This window comes from Talpa europaea (genome assembly GCF_964194135.1).
Source record: "Talpa europaea genome assembly, chromosome: 2".
Lineage (NCBI taxonomy): Eukaryota > Metazoa > Chordata > Mammalia > Eulipotyphla > Talpidae > Talpa > Talpa europaea.
The window spans coordinates 116,526,513-116,545,178 of record NC_140068.1 but is presented as its reverse complement, the minus strand read 5'-3'; the positions used below and the strand labels follow the sequence as shown (position 1 = coordinate 116,545,178).

Sequence of the window (18,666 nt, the reverse complement as noted above, 5' to 3'; positions counted from 1 at the left end):
CATTTGGGTAGTTCTCTTCAATTATTTTCTTGAATATTTTCTCTGTTCCTAGGTCTCTCTCCTCTCCTTCTGGGATTTCTATAACTCTTATATTTCCTTTCCCCATGGTCAGATAGTTCCCGAAGTCTTTCTTCAGTCTGTTTTTTTTTTTTTTTTCCAATTTATTTATTTATTCATTTATTTATTAATTTATTTATACAAGCACTGGGTACAGTCAGAAGTGTGGGAGAGTGAGAGAATTCACCAGAGTGGAGAGCAGAGCAGAGCAGAGCAGGCAGACTGACGAAGTACACTGCTGAGGAGAGCAGCGGGTGGCAGGAGAGGTCTGCTCGCCATGTGGGACCCTCACCCAATGACCGGGGATCGAACCAACGTTGCAGAGGCTGCGGGCAGCTTCACAACCCACCACTCAACCGCTGCGCCACCAGGGAGGCCCTTTCTTCAGTCTTTTTCATTCATACTTCTCTTTCCTTTTCTGTTTTGGTTCTTTTTATTTCTGTGTCTTCGAGAGTGCTTAATCATTCTTCCATTTCCTCTATTTTGTTATCACTGCTTTTCCAAACATTCTTTAGCTCTTCTGTTAATCCTTTGATCTCCTGCATTTCCTTCATTTCCGTCTTTAGGGACTCAATTTCATTCTGAGCATTGTTTTCCTTGATGACTTTCATCAGTTTTTTCATCACAGCAATTTTAAATTCTTTTTCTGGACGGCTCAGAAGTTCTCCCAAGTCACTGCTGTTGCAAGATGGTGGTGGGTGGTTTTCATTTTGTGGTGTGTCTTTTTCCTGAGGTGTTGCTACGTTGTTGTAGTTTTTCTTTTCCTTGCTGCCTGTCTTCTAATTTGCCTTATGTGTTGGGTCACTGTGCCGCTGGTACTGGCCGGCATCTTTTTGGTGTGTTCTTTCGGGAGTTTCAGAAACTGGCAATCCAAATGAGTCAAATACTTTTATGCCAGAAGTCTAGTGAGGCAGTGGTACTTTGAGTATGCTAATCGTCAATGTCACAGAATATCTCCTCCTTCTGTGTTTAATTACAAAGGTGCGTCTTGAAGTCCCACAGACTTCCCTGGAGGTGGGGCAGCTGGATTGCACTCTGGGTTCCAAATCTCTGGATCCCCCTCTGGGCTCTGACTTCCTACCAGGTGGGACCAGGCTTGTGGGGGCCTTCAGCTCACCTCTGACTGCGCAGGGAACCTTCTCCCTCTGGCTCCACGGGGAGCCTTCTGCCAGTTTCAAGCAGTCTTTATTGGAGAAAGGTCCCTGTTCTAAAATGATGCTTTGGAGACAGATGCACTCTCCTGCGTGCCCAGTCTGCCCGGGGCCGTGGGTGCCCGCTCCCCCTCTGGGCTTGGACTGCTGGCCAGAAAGGTCCTGGCACGGGCGAACTTCCCAGGTCAAGTTGGGTGAGCTTTAAAGTTAAGTTAGAGTGAGGGACTGTAGTCCACTTTTTTAATGTTAAGATTTTACCCGAGTATGATGACTCCAAGATTTTATATCCTCCAATTGAGGTAGAAAAGGTATTAGAAAGATGGTTTCGAAGCCTTTTTGAGCCCCAGGATGAAGACAATTCCAAGTGTTCAGGAGCAACAATCATGTAAAGGGGAGTCTGTGGGAGACTGTCATCTGTTAGAAGGAAATTTATGTAAAACAGATAAAAAGTGCTAGTCCTATCTGTAGGTTGAAGAAGACCAGAAATTAAGTTACTGAAACATGTGCTTTGTCCTGTAAATAGACAAGTTTTCTTGGGCAGCAGTAAGCAGAGCCAGTGCCCTTTGACATTGTTCAGGCCATTCCTATTATATTTTGTGAGGAGGGCAATGTAGATCCAGAATGCGGGGTGAGTACAGAGAAAGTGGCTCCCACAGCAATCAGAAAACTAATATTCTTACCTGTGATTTCCAGGGTTACCCCAGGTACAGCCATGGAGAAGATAGCTGGGGAGCTGGCAACATCCTTGGGCCCTGTCACTTGTCATCCAGGTGTCAGTAGTCAATCTGTTACAGGGCAAGGAGAAGGACACCCCAGAGCCCGCAAACCTGCCTGCTCTAAATAGGTTTTGCCATCCACCACATCAACACAAAACATTTAAGACTAATGAAAGGGAACTTTAATACAATTAGGAAACAATACAGGAAAGGCAAAGAATATAGCTTCTAAATCAAGCACCCAGTTACCCATTCCCTTGTGGGTAAAAGTCCACCCAAGCAGGATTGGCCCAGAGCAAGGCCCAAAGCACCTTCCAGCGGTGACCCACAGAAAAGGGTCAGAAACCACCAGACAAGTCTGCAAGGAAAAGAGCAAAATCAAAATCAAGACAAAAACCACCATTGTCACCTCCCCACGGGTCTCTCACCCACATCTCTGTCACCCAGTCCACGACCAAAAGGCAAGCACAGTTTCTTCACGTGACTCTCAGCTCCATGTGCCTCCTCCAGGTCTCCTGGCTCCATCCTGCTTCCTTCCCTTAGTCTCCCCTGCAGCTTCTTCTCTCCCTGCTCAGCTCCACCCTCCTTTGGGTGGGGCAGGGAACCTGGAACTTCTCCTTTTCCTGGGCACCACCCTGTTACAATCCAGGCATCATCCAGGAGGAGCCTGCTGGCAGCTGAGGGACTGGTCCCTCCTCCCTTCAGAGAAGGGGACAATCCCTTATCCAGGGGCCTTCCTTGTTGTATCTGGGGCACGGCCCAGGTGAATTTCTGGGTTGTGTGCAATACCTACTCCAGTGTCCAGACTTGTTGCAGCTGTAGCCCAGGGCCATTGAAGCTCCTCAATTCTTTCTTCCAGGCAGGTCAGTCTTCTTTTTCTCTGAGCCTGGGTAAGCTGGGTCTGCAGGGTGCTGGCAATGGTGGCACCTTTTAATGGAGCCTGTATTCACTCACTCACCACGGCCTTCCTTTCCGTTTTTAGCCCTTCACTTTCATCCCTATTATTAAAGATTTTAAAAGCCACTTTTAAAACCTGGTGTGACTGAGTTTGGGTCCCATGGCTAGTGCTGGGGTTTTCTGCAAATTCTAAGAACATGAGTCCCCAGAACCACCTTGCCCTCTCATGTATTAGGATACAGGTTTGTGAACTTAACAATGGCTTCCACTACTCGCCCTTGATTTCACCCGGTATCTGAGTGATTTGCATTGTTGTAGATAACCTCTGCGAGTAGCAGTACTTAGAGTATTTATTTATTTATTTATTTATTTATTTATTTATTTATTTATTTAAAAAAGATTTATTTATATAAGCACTGGGTACAGTCAGAAGCATGGGAGGGCGAGAGAATTCACCAGAGCCAGAGCAGGGAACAGAACAGGCAGGCCGCTGAAGAAATACACTGCTGAGGGGAGCAGCGGGTGCGGCAGGAGAGGCCTTTTGTGCCATGTGGGACCCTCACAGGTGGCCAGGGATCAAACCGGTGCTGCAAAGGCTGTGGGCAGCTTCGCAGCCCAGCGCTCAACTGCTGTGCCATCAGGGGAGACCCAGGAGTTAGAGTGTTTTAAACTCTGAGTACTAGTTAGTAGGGAAGCATGTTTAATACTGTGACATACAAATTTAGAATAATTAGATTTGTCCAATGATACTGTATTAGAATATATTAGACATTAGGAAGTTTTACATACCTGAGAACATTTTTATTTATTTATACTTATGTTGATGACAATGTTACCTATGGAGCATCAATATATTTAAATTGGGCAAATTTGTTTTTCACAAGAAAAACTCATTAGGTTTTAGGAGTCCTTTTCAAAGATGTTAATGTTTTGGAAGTTATTAGCAGATTATATTAATATAATAATATATTAATATTATTATATTAATAATATAATATATAATAATATATTAATATACATTAATAACATCAGTTATTAGTAGATTTTTATAAAATACCCAGGGTGACAATGATTGGAGTACATCTACTTGTTGATAAGACTTGGCAATACTGATAAGATTTTTAGTTAACCAAATCTGAGAGTATAAGAGTAACAAGATTATTAGATTACTTAAGTAGTCTTTGTTAAAGTTAGTAAATTAAGTAACAAGTCATTAAAGCACATGAATTTTTAAAATACTTTTAGACATTTAACACTTTGTTTTGTCTTTCGTACAATAAGGAGCAAAATGTAGACCTGAAAGTTGTTTCCTTACAATAAGGAAAGTTATTTTATATATTTAACAAGGACAGATTTAAGATTGCTTTTGCATTATAGATTTTTGTTTTATTTTTTTTTAGGACTAGAATTTCAAATTGCAGGCTGTTAATGGAACAACTACACACACCAAGTTTTTTCCAGGCTGGAAAATAATCGGGGGAAAACACATTAGACAGGATGGTGAAAGCAAGAAAAATCAGAGACTTAATGTGACTCAGTACAACTGAGTAGTTTGTCCATTTGGCTGAGGATGTCATCTGGATTTGGGCTAGGACCATGGGGAAAAAAGTTAAGACTTTTTTTTTTAAGGAAAAACAAAAGTTTCTTTTAAAGAGATAAGCTAATTTGTGTTCCTGAAAGAGAACTTGGTTAAGGAGTGTCTAGGTATAGACATTGTAAAGCAAACCAGAATTACCTTTTTTAAAAATTTGAATACCATGAGCCTTATTTAGTGAACAGCGTTTGGGCAGAGTATTAATACACAACATTATAACTTTTAGGCATGTTTTGAATCATTAGATTGTGACTAGTTTTGTTTACCAAAATTCTTAGATCGAGATCTCAAAATTTGTTTTTGTCAGAATTTATATAGGCGCCAGTTTATAATTAACCCTCTGGGGGTAAAACAAGAGATCTCATGATTTGCATTTAAAATCATGGCCATGTGTATCAATTTTAAGAGATAGTTATTTTACCAATATTTGTGAAGACACTGATATACCTGTTACTGACTTAATCTTGGTTATTTAGCAACGCCTTTAAATTAAACACACCTGAAGTTTGTATTTTTAAGAGTGGCTCTGGCTTCACAGAACCTGTAAACAGAACTTACATTAGTTTTCTAAGGTCAGAAAAAAGTTTCTTTTTAAATCTCAGGAGAGGCTTAGAACACCTTAAACAACCTAATTTTGAAATAACTCAAGTTTTAGTTTGATATACCCGTTCACTGTGGGGTTGGTTGTTTTTTTTTTTGTAGGACCCTCGCGGATGGCCGGGAAACTGCACAGGCAGCGGTTAGCCTCACAGCCCAGCGTTCAACTGCTGTGCCACCAGGGGAGGCCCCACTGTGTTTTTGATGCACTTTTTGATAAACCTCAAGGTTTCTAATGAAATAGAAGTCAAAATCCTTACATAGGATAAGTATTCATTTTAATCATTACATAAGATGCAGAAATGAAAACAATTTTAAAGATAAGCAGAAAAAAAACTCTAGGATTTCATTTTAAGTTTCTGTTTTTGTCCAAACCAGGAGGGGAACAAGTTTTCTTAAGACAAGAGAGCACCTTATTTGCATATCATGAGGCCAGGATAGGCAACAGATTAATATCTCTTATGTTGTCTCTTAAGCAATAAAGCACCCTACATAGCCTGTTAGGAAGATCAATGTAATTTGACAGGCTTTTTTTTTTTTTTTAACTAACCAAACAGACCTTAAAAGTGGAGGGCATGGCAGAAATAGAAATTTCTACCAATGGAACTGGCCAGAAGAGATATCAATATGAAAAGGAGAAACCTAGTTAGTCCCCCATGGCTGGATGGTGGTGGACAAACTGTTACAGGGCACCCTGATACAAAACGGGTTGCCTGACTGTGGGTCCTCACCCACGCGCTTAAACGTACTTACCAATACTCTACTGCAGGCACACACGAAAGGTTAAAAAAAGGTTTATTTACAAGGGAAGGGAAAATGAGGAAATGTATAACTCAGGGAGAAAAGCGGGAGACAAAGTTTTAAATGCGTCCTACCCGATCGACCGATCTAGAATCCCAAACAGCACTCTGAGAACTGGCTGCAAGCCAGGAGCCCTGAAGCCAGGAGGCGAGAGAGAGCGAGAGACCTCAAGGCCCACATGTTTGGTTTTTATACCAACCCTGGCTGCTTAACCCCACCCTCAGGTCCCAGCCACCTTCCCTTTGGTGGTGATGGGATTTGTCATTCCCAATGTCCTGATGGCTTTGGTCTGGAGTGGGGGTGGAGTCCACAAAGCCTGCATGGAATTAGCTCAGGACATCTTTTCCCCCTAACAATACCAGTGAACTCAGCACAGAGCAAAGGTCCAGGCAGCAGCTAGCTGAGAACAATGGGGCACCCCACATGTGTCAGCCAGGGTGGTGTTCCCCACTTTATTTTCCAGCATTTTTATCTTTTTCCTCAGCCAAAGTAAGGGTTTAGTTAGAGAAAGCTGTTATAGCTGAGGGTAACTCTGCCTTTTGGGTTAACAAGCAAAGATGTCAGGCTGAATTAAGGTCTTTTAGAGCCCTGAGGCGAGTCCTCAGGAATGGAGGGAGAAGACCCCATCACAGATGAGAGCCTGAAAGAGTTGAATCTATCCTGGACAGATTATAGTGGGGGCAGCCATGGGCTACCCTCACGGGGTGGGGAGCAGCCCTATTTTTATGGGCATCTCCACCTTGAGGGACTCCCCAGGCCTGAGCATCCCCAGGCCTCAACTTACTATCTGTCCCTGCCATTCTCTGTCCTCTGGGTGGAAAGGAAGGCTGTCTCGGGCTCTTTTTCCTGTTTAGAAATGTTTTAAGAAAGATAGCTTGCATTTAGCCCATGTATGGCTGATCTCAACACCTGTTAACAAGGAAACCCTATTTAAGAAGATGATTTACAATGTAGGATCAGAGGCCTAGCTCTGAGGCTGTAGGATCTAATAGCTGCCTGGAGTTGTCTTAGTCACTCACGAGTCTTAAAGTTAAGGCAGATATAACAAGAAAGTTTAACCGAGGAGAGGAAATCTGGTCTCCATAACAAGGGAAGGAGACTATCAAATTACTGGTGATGTAGGAAAGCACTTAAAAGACAGATTCAGGGCCTCCCTGATGGCACAGGCGGTTGAGCACAGCGCTGTGAAGCTGTCTGCAGCCTCTGCAGCGTCAGTTCAATTCCTGCAGGCTGCAGAGATGTCCACATGGCGAGGCAGACTTCTCCTGTCTCGCCTGCTGTTCCCCTTAGCAGTGTGTATCGTCAGTCTGTCTGTTCTGTTCCCCACTCTGTCTCTGGTGAATCCTCTCACCCTCCTGCACATCTGGCCTGTACCCGGGTTCTTGTATAAATAAATAAATATTTACAAAAAAAAAAAAGACCGCCGCATCAACACAAAACATATGAGACTTTAGTGGGAAGGAACTTTAGCACAATTAGGAAACAATACAGGAAAGGCAAAGAATATAGTTTCTAAATCAAGCACCCAAAGTTACCCGTACACTCATGGGTAAAAGTCCACCCAAGCAGGATTGGCCCAGAGCAAGGCCCCAAAGCCTGCCCCTAGTCTAAAACATCTCCCAGTGGGGACCCACAGAAAAGGGTCAGAAACCACCAGACAAGTCTGCCAGGAAAAGAGAAAAATCAAAATCAAGACAAAACCGCCATTGCCACCTCCCCACGGGTCTGTCACCCACATCTGTGTCACCCAGTCCACGACCAAAAGACAAGCGCAGTTTCTTCACACGTCTCTCTGCAACACGTGCCTCCTCCAGGTCTCCTTCTGGCTCCATCCTGCTTCCTTCCTTCTCAGTCTCCTCTGTAGCTTTTCCTCCCTGCTCAGCTCCACCCTCCCTTGGGTGGGGCAGGAAACCTGGCACCTCCCCCTTTCCTGGGGACCACCTTGTTACATTTTCACCAGAGCTCCCGTTTCAGCCGCACACAGTGAGTTTCCCAGGCGAGTCTCTCCACGAGACAGAGACATTGGTTATATTTAAAGGGCAGGTTTAATAGGGCAAGGGACAGAAGAGTAAACGACACTTGCATAGACACAAGTGGGCAGGAAGAGCTGTCGCAGGAGGGACAGGTTTGCTGAGAGAGGACTGCGTGGTTGCTGGTAGGCAGCCTTGAGGAGACCTGCCTCCTCTGACAGAGGTCAGTGAAGAGAAGTCCCAGCAGGTACAGGTCACAGGCTGACAGGAAGCTGCTGCCCTGCAGAGGGAGAGAGCTGGTGAAAAGAGGCACCTGCATAGTTACAGGTGGGCAGAGGGAGTGCTGCCCCTGGTCTGTGCAGAGACTGCACTGATATAGTTGTTTGGGAGGGGCTCACTCCTTGTGAGTCTTAGGTTTGAGCTGATTTTAGGTTACTATGCAGATCCAAAACAGACAGGAGATTTCACAATGGGCCCAATATTTACCCTCAGGACTGTGCTCTGGACACTCCCTGCAACATCTGCTTGGGCCTTATGCCTTGCGATAAGGCACTGGAGTCTAAGGATCTTGATTTCTATAGCTAGATTAATGGTCACTTCAATCCTCTCTATCTCCACCTCCTGGTGAATCAGGTTTTAGTCTTGTGAGTCCTCCTTTCCAGTTTTTTTCACTCTTGTCCCCCATCAATAGTGCTGTGCTTAACCCCTTGTGCCACCAGGGAGGCCCCATGTGTTAATTTTCTGAAGTAGTTATTCTATCTGTGCAAACACTGAGACATTTTTATTGATTAAATTTACAAGCTGTTTTTACTAATTCCTTTAGATAAAACATGTCTCAAATTTGTATTTTTAAGAGTGACTTGTTTGCTTTAACTTATTTTATGGACCATGAGGTGTACAGGAGGACAGATTAAGATCTTATTTTATAGTTCGCTTGTTCCTGGACTGTCATCAGAAATCTGAGGTTTGGAATTTAACTCACAAGAGCTTCAATTTCACTCTATAGCAATTGTTAGGGGGAAAGGATGTCCTGAGCAAACTCCATACAGGCTTTGTGGACTCCACCCCCACTCCAGACCAAAGCCATCAAGACACTGGAAATGACCCCTGCACTCAGGCCAACCCACTGCACAAGCACATGGGTCATGGATCTGTGGATACAAGCTCCACATGCAGCCTCTCTTGGGTCCCCTCTTTGTCTTGGCTCCACCTCAAGTCACGTTCCCCACCCGTTCCCCAAGGACGGGCTCCTCACCAACTCACTCTCACTCAGCAATGAGCAGGGCATCATCCACAGGTGATTTTAAGAGATTCACTGGCCTTCTGGAGCTTACCTAGTGCTTAACAGCCACTCAGGGCTTCTCAATCTTAGCACTAGCTTTTGCTTTCTCCATTGGCTTTTCTCCTCTGCCTGGCTGCAGAGAACTTGGCGAGGGCTTCCCCCCTCAGCCAACTGTGAGCTCTTCTACCAAGGCCCAAAGGCCATGCCATTTTATCTCCTGGGGTTAACAAACGATACCATGCATCCCCAGGGTCCCCAAAACTTAACAACCTGCCAAGGTTCCTCCGCCTTCTGGAGGGATGGTCAGTCCAAGTGCATTAGTCCCAAGTCCATAGGCTTCTTCCTTGTGTCAGCACTGGTGAGCTCTGAATCGTGGTCCTTTCTTCCCTGATGATTCTGTTGCCTCAGGGGTCATGGGCTGGTCCTCTCAGGTGTCTCCTCCCCAAGGCGAGGTCTCGTCCTGTAGCTCCCAGACCTTGTCCACCTTGTGCCACCATGACACCTTTAGTGTCGTCACAGGCTCTCTGTCTGCTACTCCTCAGTCCCTCCAGAGGTCTTCAGAGGGCTTGTAGGGGCAGGAATGGACACAGAGCAGGTTTTCTGATCCAGCAGACCAGGTAAAGGAGGAGTTAGAGTCCTCAGTAGCTTTTGTAGGTCTTTTATTTATATTTACCAGGCATATAGCAGTCAGGGGTGCTGGGGGGCCGAGAGTCTGGCAGTCCTCCCAGCCTCCAGCAAGTCTTTATTTGGGCTCTCTCTGGCATTCTCTCATGGCCTTGCTTCTCTGTCACTCTCGGCTTCCGTTCGTTCTTCGCTTCTGCTGGTGTCCCCATGATGCTGCCCTTATAAATTCAGTCTTTCAGCCCAGGTGTACCCACTTCAGTTGCCCGCCATCAGGCATGCATTCAGGACCACAGGGTTCCTTCATCTATCCTAATGGCGGGAGGGCAGAAAATCCTGATACTTTTACCTTTTCCACAGGGCTCTACACCTGTCTGCTTCAAATCATTCTGCTGATTTACACCAAATGTAGCGGCAGGACTGGCCACCGGGCAGGATCTCTATGATCCAAGCAGACGGGGTGAAGGAGAGTCCTGGGGCCCTCAGTGTCTTTTTAGGTTTTTATTGGGATTTACCAGGTACATGGTAGGCAGGAGTGCTGGGGGGTCAGGAGGCTGGCAGGCCTCCCAGCCCCCAGCAAGTCTTCACTCGAGCTCTCCAGCGTTCTCTGGTGACCTTGGTATCTGCTCCTCTAGTGGTTCTGCTCTCTCGTGGTTCTTCTGGCATCCCAGTGACACCGCCCTTATAAGCGCAGTCTTAGCCCAGGTGAATCCCATCTACATATGCCCACACCCTACGCCAGGTGCCCGCCATCAGGCATGTATTCAGGACCGGCAAGGATCCATCATCAGTCATAATGGCTGGAGGGAAGAAAGGCCTGATACTTTTTTACCTTACCCTACACTTAACTCCTTGCACCACTGAGGGTGGGGGCAGTGGTTAGTATTATTGTTGATAAGGAGTTTCCAATTCCATGCAGTCATTTCATACCCATTTTCTATAGCTTCAAAAATTTCTTTTGTAAATGAACTTTGAATACTATTGTCAGAAAGTTTTTCTAAATTCTTTAAAAACAGCATATGGCAAACTTTCATGATAGAGACACTGGCCTCCTCCTCAAATAATATTTCTCCCTTCAATTGTCATCCTTCATGAAAACTTAATTCTATGAGTGTTTCAAAATTTGCTGGAGATGGCGGAGGAGGGAGGAGAGAAGAGGGACTAGTTGGGGCAGGAAGCCCTGGGCCCTTTGGGTGTAAGATCTTTTATCCCCTTGAGCGGGTCTCAGTGCTGATCCAGAGACTGCACGCGGGAACGGGAGACACTGTCCCGGTCCCGCTGATGGCCTCAGCCACTGCCCTGCCTTCCCCAGGCTTCCAGGCCCAACTCCCTCCTTTTGGGTGCTGAGAACTGTGTTGTCTAAGGATTAGACGTAGTTTATGGAGCTGGCACTTGGTTCTTTATATCCTGCTTTTAAAAGACTCTGTAATTGTAATTTATGCTGTTTCTCTTCACTTGTAAGTGCTTTCCTCATAGTTTAAAAGCAAAAGCAAAACTCAATGACACAAGCAGAGAAAAGGAAAACACCTCCAGGTGAAATACCTAACTTGGCCTCCCCTCAGGCTTGCAAGACCAGCCCTTTGCTGCCTGTGCGCCTCACCAGAATGAAGTAATGCCTTTCACCTGTGACGGGCTTCCCTTTTGTCGGGTTCAAGCTTGGAAAAGTCGCCCCAATTCCCACACCGGGTTCCTCACACGGGCACCAACTGTCTCCTTAGGATGTGTGGTGGCAGGATTGTTACCGGAACCAACCGTCTCAGCGGTGGGAGCGGCAGGACAGTGATGTCCTTTCCACCTGCTGCTCCACCACAGGCAGATGTGGCAGCTGCGTCTCAGAGCCCAGTAACTGCCCTTTGTAATGGGCCAATCAGGGGTGAGCTCATTGGTGCTAACTGGTCCCATCAGACTCGTGGGTGACAGAGGATAAAAGCCAGGGTTGGAAGGAGCTGAGAAAGACCCCCCAAGAAAGAAAAGGACAAGGGAGCCCCCAAAGGAAAGGAGACAATGACCAGAGCCCCCAAGAAAGGAGACGAGGACCCCAGCCCTGAGAGAAGAGGACAAGGGAGCCCCTGAAGACGGAGAGACGACGCCAGTCCAGGAGGAAAATAAGACAGTTCCAGCCTGCGAAGAAAGAAGAAAAGAAGCACCAGCAGCCGCCCTCTGAGGAGGGAGAGAAGCCTAAGGACCCTGTCACGGACTGTCACAGACAAATGTGGCCACAGTCTGGGAGCAGGTCAAGGTCTCCAGCCTGTCCTTCAAAGCCTCCAAGGGCACCCATTTTTCTGATTAGCCTGGAGAGTGGGGTCCACCAGTAAGCTGTTCTGTGTGCCTACCAGCCTGGCAGAAATCTCGGCTCTGACTGAGTTTTCAGTGTCTCCTCAGTGTCAGCTCCTACCATGCTCATGCATCTGCTTCTTGGAGGTTCTGCAGCAGCTGCTCTCTGGACTTGGCCTGGTCGGTCTCTACCGACACCTGTATCGGTTGAGATGTGTCCTGTTCCATTTTTTAATGTCCTCCTCACCCTGAATTGTGTCTTTCAGACAAGTTGTCTCCTATGTCAGGGCTTGGGCACCACAGAGCATGGGGGCATGTTCTGAAGGGCCTGGGGACTTGCTTCCTCCTGGTGCTTCAGCTCTTGGGTGAGCAGCTATAGCCTGCACCCCAGGGAGGCTTGTCACTGTCTCCCAGCAGCCTTTCTAGGGCTCCTGATGGTCGTCCTGCTCTCTCCTCCTTTACATGGGGTCTTTCAGCCAGGATCTTGGAGAAGTCCCTGCCCACACCGTCCAGGCCTCTTGCAGAGGCCTTGAGAGCTGGCTGAGTGGCAAGGAGGCCTCAAGGTGGCCCCTCAGATCCACAGCACAGGCACTTGCCCCTGAGGCCCCTCTGGCAGGTTGTTGAGATACACCCCAGGATCCAGGGTTTGCACATGAGAACCAGTGAGTAGACCAGGACACTTTTCCTTCTTGGATTGATTTTTTTAATTAGCCCTGGAGTTATAATTATCTTGTTCCCTCACTATCTTAGTTCCTGTTGTGCTCATTCCTAATCACCCCCAAGACCACTCCAGGGTCAGAATCTCCGTGGACACATTACACACACCAATTATTCTGCCTGCTTCATCCTGGGCAGACCCCTGTCCCCCAGCCTGGGGCCTGGGGACTGCTCACCTGGGCAGGGCTGAAGGCCTGGATCTCTCACCTCACCCTTGGCCTCTCTCTGTCCCCTCTCCCCTGTGGCTGATTTTCCTGTGTTCTGTTCTCTGTGTCCATCATCTTTGTCTCCCCTTTGCCCACCAGTGTCCTTTGCCCACTAGAGGAGGGACGTGGACAGTCACCCCTGAGACCACAAACAGCTGAAGTGAATGTTTGTGCTCCCAGCGCCTCCCTCACCTGGGCCTGACATGGGGTCTGGCTGGATTCCCCTGAGGACTGGGCAGGCCTGGCTCCAGGGCCTTCTGGCCTCCAGGCCTGAGTTGTCTCTTGAGGGCCCCAAGGTCTGTCCATCTCCAGCCTCTTTCTTAAAGTTCCTGGGGCAGGTCATGGTGTGGGGCTGCTCATCCTCTATAGGAGGAATCCGGGGAGGACACTCAGTGTGCACATTTTATCTGTGAGTGCTTAGGGATTTTCTTGAACTTTTTTCATCATTTCTACTGTCCATTCATTGACACACGTGTTATTAATTAGTTGGAATCTCCTGGTCGATAGACAGTTTTTCTTGTAGGTCTTCTCTCTACTTGTCATTTCTTTTCCATTTACATTATTTAGTGGAAGTGAGATTTTAATATTCCAATTCATCTACTGAATTATTCATTTTTTTGTGATTAAATCTCTAAATTTCAAAAACTCTGAGCACATGCAATTTTTATAAAAATTTTTTTCTTTCTTTTTTTTTTTTTTTAGTACTAGAAAACAACGAAATTTCCCTATGTATGCATAGGGAATCTACATCTAAATGAGTGTCTGAAATCCGTGCAGGGTGGGGGGGGTGACAGGGAACAAGGGTGTGCCGCGGACCAGCACAGCGATGGACGATGAGGCCGTCTCAGGGTTGAGAGACTGCGCAGGGTGGTCAGGGATTCGATGAATAAATGACACACAGACACACTTCAAGAGAGTGAAAATCTGAGTGCGTCTTTATTAAGCTAGTGGTCAGTATATATATGTTTTTCTAAAAGCATAGGAACAGTGAACATCAAAGAGATCAGTTTGCTCATAGGCTTAGCTTAATTGACAGGGCAGTGATTTATGTCCGAAGTTACATCTGGACCTAGCCTCATTCCTAATTGGACAGGCTATAAATTCTTTCTACTGTTTTATATAATTATTTTCTAGTTGCACTAACTATCATTTTTACTCATAATTAATTGTCATGGGTGAATTTATTTTATAATGCAGTTAATATCAAAGGTACTAAAGTTAAGCACATAATAGAAAGATTATTAAACTAACAATTCTATTATAACACAGTGTTTAGTAATGTTTCATTTGCATTAGCCTAATTATTAAATTATGTATGTTTTTTAATTAGCAATCAATGACCAGAAAAAGGAAAGATTTTAGAAAGACAGTTGTAGCAGAATAAAGTTTGTGGGCCTTGAGAAAGCGAGATAAGGTTCCAGGTGGTCAGCATTTCTTTTAATCATCTTTGTGGCAGCTTCTGGTGGTCATTATTTATTGGCAGGCATTCGGCTTCTCTGCATCTTAGGGAGTTTGCTGTTCTCCCCCTGCGCGCATGGTTCCTTGCCCACGCCGGACCTCAGGGACCATGGCAACAGCCATTAGCCCTGAGGGTCACTGCAGGGGGGGGGTGCAGCAAGGGTGTGTCTCCTGAGCTAAGGTGTGAAATAAGGGTCTGGGACCTCCAGGAGAGAGGAGGGGATCACATGGCAAGGAAAGGGTGGCTCATATGATGAAGACCAGATCTTCTATAATTATGTTTGCCCTGACATATAGGTAGGTTTCTCGGGTACAAAGCTTATTTCTGGTAATACCCTAATTTTGGGTTAGACCAGCAAATTTCATACTAGGTAGTTATAGAAGTGGTAACTGTTTCCTAAGATGAACCCCTGATGAACCTCAGATGGAAATAATTCACATGCCAAAGTGGCCTGTCTTGGGGACACCTTTCTGAACATCTGGGGGAGGCCTGTCCTTCAGAGCATCATAAATGAGGGGAAGAGCAGATGAGGGTGAGGATGGGGCAGGACCAGGAGGCAGATTAGGCTACAGGCCTCCTCAATATGGGTGGTCCTGGGGCAGGACGTGGAGGGGGGCTGAGGGAAGAGGGGACAGGCTGTTCTGTGGGGCCAGAGTACAATGTGTCAGGGGTAGAAGTGACAGATGTGGGAAGAAAAAATCTGATTTCCTTATACTTAATTTGTTTTTAATATGTATTTTTTTTTACATCATTTGATACTATAGACAATAGTGGTTGGGACCTGTTAGTGCTCCTGCTTCTCTGCTTTCACAACAAACACTCCTTCCTCCCAGAGCGGGGCTCAGGTAAGGTTTACACCTGTCTTTGTCACCTTTACTCAGTGTCCATCTCTCCTGACAGTGCAAGCTCCACGTCTCCAGGGGCCTCTCTATGCTCCCCATTGTATCTGCAGGGGAGGCAGCTTGGGGAGGCAGGAGCCAGCCAGGGAGAGGGATGCTGGCAAGTGAAGAGGAGGCAAAGGCAGAGAAGACTTGGGAGATGCTCCCTGGTTCACTGAGAAAAGCATTTCTCAAAGTGTGGTTGTGGAATCCTTGAAGTCACCCAGAGCCTGTCACAGGAGCCACGAGGTCAAAACTATTTTCAAAACGTCACTAAGACACCATTGGCTTTTTCACTATTTTAGCATTAGCTGAGGGAAAAATTAGTAAGAGTGGAGCTTATAGTACCACTGCAGAAGCAGTAATTCTTCACCAGCACTTACCTGCAGAGACAAACATTAAAGCCAGTTTCACTTGAAAAGGTTTGGAAAAAGCATTAAATGTTGCCTTCATTATTGCATCATCCTCAACTCCACATTCTAAAATGTGTGGTGTGCTGACCTGGAAGGACACACAGAGCACTTCTGCAGCATCCCCAAGCACTGTGTCCCAAGGAAAATATTTGTATGAGATGAATTATACTCTTTATTTGTGGGCAATACCATCCTTACCTGAAGGGATGAATGGCAAAATCTAATGTTATTTAAATTTGGTTAATTAGCAGATACTTTCCTCAAAATGAATGTCTATTTCTTGAAGAAAATCAACAGACAGTTAACAAATGTTAGTAATTTTGCCTGATAAAATATAAGCTTTCAGAGAAAACCAGAAATATGAATAATTGAGTGCATCACTACTTGATATCTTACCGTACAAATTTTTCTTTTGTGATTTGTGATTTAAAAATAAATATTTTTTGATTATTTGATTCCAGTGTCATTAACATTGAGTATTTATGTAACTTAAGAAACAATGTATCACCTTAAAAAAATCATACATTAGCAATATTCAGGAGAGGCCTATGGAAATGTAGCAGAATAGGAAATATTCCATGATATTATTTCAACTTTCACTTTGCAAATAACCTTTTAAAACTACCATCCTGTATAGTTTTAATTCAGTATCACAGTGGAATATTTGCAATTATCTGAAAATACTACTAGCTTCGTCATTCCTCCAGGCTGCTGCTTCTCCCAGCCCAAATCCACTCCTCCCTAAGGTGGGGAAGGGAATTTGGAGCCTCCCCTGTCTGTGGATGTCACACTGTCACAGCATCATGTCTCCCTCTCACAGGCTCTGTGGGGTGGGGCAGCCTTGATGACCCCACACTCACCCCCATTCTCTCTCTCCATTTCCTGGGGGGTGTCAAGGGAAGACAATCAGCATCATCCTGCTCCAGTTACAAAGTCTCCAAGGACCCTCCTGGACTCCTTCTCCCCAGGCCCCTGGATGGGGTGTGATGCCCCTCCCCCTCCTGCTGCTGCTCTGGGGGCCCCTGGCCCTGATGGAGACCCGGGCGGGTGAGTGCGTGTCCAGCTGGACACTGTTGCTCCAGGAGGGAGGGGCAAGGAGCCCCCTGCGGGTGCAGGACCCCAGGAAAGGCTCATCTCCCCAACCTCTTGTACCCCCTTCAGGCCGGTTGTGTTCTGGCCCCTTCTGTCCCTCCCGCCTCCCCTGAGTGCTCTGGTCCCCTGAGTCTGGGCCCTTCTTGACCCACCGCCCCTTTTCACTCTCACGGCCCCGCCCCTTTCTCCCCTCCAGGCCCATCTCCCTGGGCCCTGGGCCCGCTGAGAGGAGGGTCAGCCCGGGTCTCCCCTCCCGCCCCCAGGCCCCCACTCCCTGAGGCTTTTCTACACCGAGATGTCCCAACCCGGCCTCGGGGAGCCCCGCTACATCGCCGTGGGCTACGTGGATGACACGCAGTTCGGGCGGTTCGACAGCGACTCTCCGGGCCAGAGCGCGGAGCCGCGGGCGCCCTGGGCGGGGCAGGTGGGGCAGGAGGACCTGGACGAGGAGACTCAGAACCAAAGGGACAACGCGCAGTGGCTCAAAGCGCTCCAGAGGGACCTGCGCGGCCGCTACAACCAGAGCGAGGACGGTGAGCTTCGCGGAGCGGTGCCAGGGTCAGGTCACCCCCATTCCCATCATGAGGCCGGGGTGTCCCGGGTCTCAGGGTCCACTGACCCCTCGAGGCGGGTGGATCTGCCAGGCCCCTCCACCGGGAAGAGCCCGGGGACGTTCCTGCCTGAAGTTTCGTTTTCAATTTACATTTATTCAAGGAGGGGAGGGGAGGGGTGCAAGGGGGTGACCTCAGGCCTGACAGCAGATGTGGGTTTCAGGGTCTCACACCCTCCAGAGGATGTTTGGCTGTGAAGTGGGGCCAGACCTGAGCTTCCTCGGCGGGTGTGACCAGTTCGCCTACGACGGCGCGGATTCCATCTCCCTGAGCGAGGACCTGCGCGCCTGGACCCCGCGGACTCGGGGGCTCAGATCACCCAGCGCGCGTGGGAGGCGGCGGGCAGGGCCGAGCGCGTCAGGCACAGTGTGCAGAGCAGGTGCTTCCCGCGGCTCCGCAGACTCCTGGAGACGGGGAAGGAGGTGCTGCAGCGCGCAGGTAAGAGGGGCCACGAGGCCTCGGACCTCCCCTCTCCTTGCCCCATAGGGAAATGGAATCATGGGCAGAACAGCAGCTGCTTTCTGGGCAGAGAGGGAGAGTCCCCCTGGGTTGCATGTTCTGTACTAGAGAGAGACTCGCCCAGAAGACACCACTTTTCTGGACTGTTAAGGAATCCAGTCTCTCCTGAGGGAGGGGAGGCCATCCTGAAATAACTCTTTCCTGATCCTTTGACTTGGTAGCAACCTTGGGAACAATGAGTTTCTCTTTCGAGGTCTTGTTTTTGGTCTGAGAACATTTCTAGATCTGACTCCTGCCTTTCTGTGTCATTCACCCTCCACCCAGTTCAGGAGCAAAATGTCTGTGTTCTCCTACCCTGGGCTCTCACCTGATTATCACAGATTCCCCAGACTAGGCTGGGATCTGGGTTTTGTGCTTCCTCCCTCCAAACCAATTGTCATGTCTATTCTGAGGATGGTCAGTGAGGCTGCTTCAGTGTCCAGGAAGGAAAAACCCAGACTGTGAATTCTTTGACCCTTCTCCTCAGATCCCCCAAAGACACAGGTGACCCTCCACCTCACCTCTGACCATGAGGTCACCCTGAAGTGCTGGGCCCTGGGCTTCTACCCTGCGGAGATCACCATGACCTGGCGGGATAGGCAAGACCTGATCCAGGACATAGAGCTGGTGGATACCAGGCCTGGGGGGAATGGAACATTCCAGAAGTGGGCAGCAGTGATGGTGCCTTCTGGAGAGGAGCAGAGATACACTTGCCATGTGCAGCATCATGGGCTGCTGGAGCCCCAAGTCCTGAGATGGGGTGAGGAGGGGAATGTGGGCATTGAGTTTCTTCTCAGGGGAATTGGGAGCCCTTCTGGAGTCTTTCAGATGA

The 18,666-nt window shown here is 47.5% G+C and overlaps 1 pseudogene across 1 annotated transcript in view; it reads left to right on the top strand.

Moving 5' to 3' along the window:
• The window catches only part of LOC311188281 (HLA class I histocompatibility antigen, alpha chain G-like), a 678,711-nt pseudogene that overhangs the window by 563,447 nt on the left and 96,598 nt on the right, over positions 1–18,666 (top strand). Inside the window, exon 2 of the transcript in view lies at positions 16,989–17,410. The product of the transcript in view is annotated as an HLA class I histocompatibility antigen, alpha chain G-like (transcript). The remainder of the gene's footprint in view (positions 1–16,988; positions 17,411–18,666) is intronic.